This window comes from Morone saxatilis, unplaced genomic scaffold (genome assembly GCF_004916995.1).
Source record: "Morone saxatilis isolate NCDOM2014 unplaced genomic scaffold, NCSU_SB_2.0 Contig17, whole genome shotgun sequence".
Lineage (NCBI taxonomy): Eukaryota > Metazoa > Chordata > Actinopteri > Moronidae > Morone > Morone saxatilis.
The window spans coordinates 11,614,122-11,620,026 of record NW_023339729.1 but is presented as its reverse complement, the minus strand read 5'-3'; positions in this window follow the sequence as shown (position 1 = coordinate 11,620,026).

Sequence of the window (5,905 nt, the reverse complement as noted above, 5' to 3'; positions counted from 1 at the left end):
GAAATGCCAGAAATAAAAATGCGCACACACACACACACACACACACACACACACTCGCAGACACACACACACAAATGCAGGTTATGGAGATGTGGTTTGCATTAGCATTTTTGAGTGCATTCCTGCTCCTAGTTGCACAAGCGCACATCCACTTCCACACATGCACAGAGCAATTGTAGTGTGTGCATCGGTGCAGGCCATTTTACCCCGGGTGTGTGTGTGTGTGTGCGTGCGTGTGCCAGGCTGTTGTGAAGTGGGCGCAGTTCGACGTCCTGGCTTGCGTGCCTTTTCTTCATAAAAATGCCACTCAACTCCTCCGCTGAGGAATCAGGAGCAGCTGGCGGCATTTTCTCTCTTTTGCCTTTTCTTTTCTCTCCTTTTTCAGGCCACTCTAGTTGCCTCTTCACAAGTCTTTTCCTCTATTTTTAGTTTTCTGCATCTATCTATGCATTTCTTGGTTCATATTCTCTCTGTCTGCCTGTCTTGTGCTGTATCCGTGACTTTTCTTCTTCTGCTTTATTTTTTTGCCAGGTTCAAAAAAGCTCACTGACCTCCCTGAGTTCCAAGGCCGGGTGCTTCACTTTCCACCAACCCCAAAACACATGAATCATTTTTATTCATGATCAGACAGGCCTCTGAATGACACTGCTGGGGACTCCAGGGGCCAACTGTGTGTTTTCAGTTCTGTGCAATGATCGATGGTGAGAAACAGGGCTGTGTTTTTTTGTAACGGATGCACTTGAACTATTTTCAAGTTCAGATGAAAATAATTTGCGAGGGTGAGGTCATTATCAAGCTCATGCACTGCCAACACACGTACAAGTATATTTCCCTACAGTCATACACACATCGCAGTTGAAGGAATGGGGAAAATGATGGAGAACTAACAAAGGAAACCTGAGGCCACCCTCCTCTCTCCCTCCACTGAGGCTGGGAAGCTCATTAGTGCCCTCTGCTGGCCGGAAGAGTCACTTCAATGGGCCACTTGTTGCCTCCCCTCCTCTCAATCAGTTTAATTGTGCTCTTATTTATATATTTCACCATTGATTTCTCTGCTGAGGCTGACATGGCTCTAATCAACAGCGACTGGCTGTCATGGTGTGATGGATGGAACAAAGCCAGTAAGCAAACACAATGCAAGACAAGTGTGACACACTTGTGTGTCTGTGTGAGTCATTGTGTGTGTGTCAGTTTGTTTAGGTGTGCGTCTGTGTTTGTGTTTGCACTCCCATTTCTATCAAAGTGGGTCTGCGTACAGATTTGCCACACCGTCTGACCGTGTGTGTGTGTGTGTGTGTGTGTGTGTCCACATGATGAGCATGTGGTAGCTGCCGAAGAAAAATGGCAAGAAGCAGGACAATGTGTCATAATTACACTCAGGGTGTCACCGTGAAAACAGCGTTAAAGCCAGATGAGGTGGTGTTTACCAATATGAACATACAAATAGAACACCATATTGGTGTCAGCTACCCCCCCCTCTTTCTCTCTCTCCCCCGTCCCTTGTGGCCATGCTTCCCTTGTCTGTCACTTCCTGTGTGTATTTATGGGTGTGTGCCAGTACGGTAAATGTATGCAGTGTCTGCCCCATTTCTTCCCCTTGCTTCAGATATGATAGAGAGGGAGAAAAGGGGGGGGGGGGGCAAATGAGAAAAAGTCCCGCAATAAATCCAAGCCTGGAAAGAAGGTCAGTGTATTACTTATCAAAGAGGGAAGAGCGAGAGAGAAACATAAGAAGCAGAAATAAAGGAGAAAGTGAAAAAAGAGGAGAGTTTGAGAGATACAGAGGGTATACCCACTAGATGATGATATAACATGGCACAAACTTTAAGGAACTTTGAGAAAGTGTAGGCCAAATTCAAACATCTCTGTATGTATGTACAGGACACAAAAGATAGAATCTGTGTAAATGTAGAGTTTGGGTTCAATGGCATTTTATTGAATGTGAAACCTGCTAATCGAATCCATATCTGTTGGAATGCCTTATCAAATCCCCTCCAGCTTTCAACTTTTATAATTAATGTAAATAAAAGATAACCGGCAAAGGCTGATTGCAGATCTCATTTCAATCTTTGAGTTTTTGCTCAGAAGGCAGAAAACTACAGTGAAAAATGTGAACAGCAGAGGATGTGAATATGACTTTGACACATTGAATAAATAGCCCACTTGATTTTGCACACCTTGTATTTCACAAGCCAGAATCATAACTATTAGATGACCAGATTAAATTGTTGATACGTATGAAATTTTAGGTGAAATGGCATCATTCTGTTTGTCTGACTTTGTTCCACCACCAAATGTACAGTGGTATTTCAGTCTTAAACAAAATATCTTTATATGTCGAGGAATTACATCCACATTGGACAGCTATGTCCGGTGCCAACTTTCAGTGCCAGTGCAGGAAGTAGTGTGCCCTGTAGCGAAAGCAGAAAGTATGGGTGTGGAGGTCCAGGTAGTGGATGTGTGAGTAGAATGTGTGACTCCCCTGAAGGAGACCAATGTTTGTGTCCCTACCTTCAGTTAAAATGAGCCTGTTCTCTGATCTTTCTCTAACCTTAACCATCCCGTAGTGCCCATTTGCAGATATTTTAGAAAGCAAGAATAAAAACGTTATCTCTGTTTTTGCAGGATGGTTTTATATTGCCAACAGCAGCCAAGAGTTTTATTTTGGCCTGTCTTCAAGTTACTTATAGAATAATGTTATAATGAAATGATGTGCCACCTGCTACTCTTGTTGTTTTAACGTGTGAAAGCGATGGTCAGCGCCAGCTAAGAATGAGAAGCATGGCACTTCAAAAAAAGTAGTAAGAAAACAAAAGTTGCTGTCCAAAACGGCAACAGTTATTTGAACTCGGGCGTATAGAATTGTGAATTAAGATGGCATAGAGAGTCAAAATGCAGTAGTGAAGAAACAATGAGATTGAGACAGTAAAACCGTAAGGAGAAACCAGACGAAACGGAGATACAAGTCTCAAGAGACGTATGGAAGGCTGGGAAAGAGGATAAGAAGGCAAACAGAGAAGAGATTCAATTTCAAACATTACAATTCAATCAACACTATTCCTCCCCAGGCCCCACTAACCACAGGAATGCATTAAAAACATAAAACATCACAAAGATTCAATTATGCACTCCGAAGGTCACGATTGATTCAAGCTAGTGTGCTGCACCTATACTATATCATGTCTGTAATGCAAAGTGTACAAGTACATAAATGCTGACAGAGGACTGGACTGACGATGAAAGAAAAGACAAAAAGAGATGACCGAATAAGAGTTGGCAAAATGGGAAGATTGACGAAAGGGAAAGAGGCTGTGAAAAAAGACCATACTTAGCAAAAGGAGACAGAAAAATGCTTGTTAAGAGGATGGAGTGATAAAAAAAGCTGATAAAAGGAGAGGAATATGCTTTAGCTGGAGCCTGTACGTGCGAGAAATTATCTAAAATGATATAAAAGAGCTTTATACACACTCGCATAAAGGAAAGAACGTGCTTAATGTGCGCCACGCACTTTCCTTCCCTAAATCTCCCCCAAAAACATTTCCTTAAACGTCCTCCTCTTTTGTCCCTTTCTTTCAAGCTCCAAATATCATAAAAGGCGTGTGTGTGTGTGTGTTAAATGGATGTTATCATGTGTGTGTTTGAGTGTGTGCAGTAAGTGATGTTTGCTATAAGCACTCTGCCGTCCATGACAGTGAAGTGGAGTAATGTGTTACAGTCCATCCAATATCCAATATCACCCTAATTCCACTATTGAGCTACATGGCTGCCAGCTAGTACCAGCTAATACTATACACACGCGCACACACACACAAACAACCACACACCACACACACACCAGCACACACACACACACCATAGTCCACAGTGAAAGTGAAGTACTTTTTTCACCCTATTTCGGATCAAATGGTTGCATGCCATGTGTTTCTGTTTAACTAAAGTAAACGCACATTTTAATTTACTAGTGAGTACTATCCTCGCCCTTAACCTGTACACTCAACCCTACAAACAGACATTTTCTAATAAACTGCAGGATAAACGACTCACAGGCGACCACTGTTTTAGGGTTATCTATTCCCACGGGGGCATTTTTGGCGTCACAGGATAGTAAAAACCCAGTCCACTCACACTTACACAAACATACAGGGACACAGCACGATAAACAAAATTTATGATGGTTCAATTTATGCTGTAGTTCCACGCACAGCCACACACAGCCTCACGTAGGGTCATATTTGTCTTATACTTCATCCCATTGCGTACACATCACAGTTTGTAGGAGTAAGGAGGAGGAGGAGGGGCATAAAATTGAGCCATAAAGCAAATCTCTCTCTGATGTCATCATGCGTAGTCATAAATATTGTTGCATGTAGCTGCACAGGCGGAATTCAGCATAAAGGGAGGGAATTTGAAGGACATCACTTTGCGGTGATGTCATGATGACTTCAGGAGGTGATGCCACCAGCAGGAGCTAATTATCTCATCTTTCATATTCTAATCGATCAAGGCTTTGTTTCTTTCTAACCCATGTGAGGCTTATGAGATTCCACAAGATGAGCTGTTGTGAGCGCGTTTAATAACTGGAGCAGGAGCAGTTGTATATTCAGATCAAACTGTTGCTTCAGCACAAAGCACAGCAGTAAAGCAATAATGGTTGCAAACACTTTATACAGGTCCATCTTCTTCAAAGGTTTGCCTGCAGTGAATGGTTGAAAAAATAACTGCAAATGAGAATCTTTCTGATTACCTACTGTGGAGCAGGTAGACAGGACGCCACATCTGATCATTTTATGTAGCGCTCATGTAAATGTTTTTGTGGGAATCCACACTTGGATTGGTTTCACATGGGATGGGAAAAAATATAGGCTTGTGTAATTTTCCGAAAAGCGCATCATATTGTTCACTGAAAAACAAACCAACATTAAAGTCGAGTTTTTATAACATGGTTTATTCAGTGATGTAGTGGAAAATGGAGAAGTCTGGGCATCATGAGACTAAGAACAACCAATGTAAACAAAATTCAATTTCTTCTTCCTCCTTAAAACAGCCTATCTTCATATAACTTCCATCTGTTTGATGATACGCACTGTGATGTAGACGACAAATGTATCCCATAAATATTTATGTCAGCCTCTGAAGGCGAGTAAACTCTATTCTGCAAGTAAGAAGCTGTATACTGAGATTAGGTGGCTTTCATTTTGATGTGTACAACATGCATCAAAAGCTGAAAATGGCTGCCACTGCCACAAAGGAGAACACACTGCCAGTCAGTGTTTTAACATGGAAGAGGAAGTAGAAGAAAGCAAATATGCAGGCTACAGCCAGACCTTTTCTTTCTGCGCGGTGTTGTGAATAGTGCCATTACTCGTAGTTTTAGACAGAGTGAAGCCCGGGGTGGCTCAAAAAACACATATTGTATGAGTGGTAAAAGGGCTGAGGGAGGGAGAGATAGATTTGCACACATCTCGCTTTGGCCTTTAAGAGGCGGAAGCTGTCTCTGGTTTGTCATTTAGTGATGAGCACGTGAACAGAATAGGGCCGTGACTTTAACAGAATACTGAGAGAGACAAAGAGAGAAAGGGAGGGAACAGAAGGGAGGATGGAGATAGAGGAGAGGCTGCAAGAGAGAGGGAAAGAGAGACTAGATATGAAAGGAAAAGGGGGAGACAGAAGGAGGGAGAGATTTAGATGGTGGGGAAAGACAGAGGGAGAGGAGAGAGGGAGAAGGGGAGGGAGGACAAAAGGATGTAGAGGAGGAAAAGGGCAGGACTGACTCATCTTATGAGGGAGGAAGAGGAGGACCAGATGAAGAATGGGTGGTAAACAAAAGGATGGATGATGTTGATAGGAGGATGTTGAATGGTGCTTCTGGTCACTATATTTCACACCATGGATTCTGTGTGTGTGT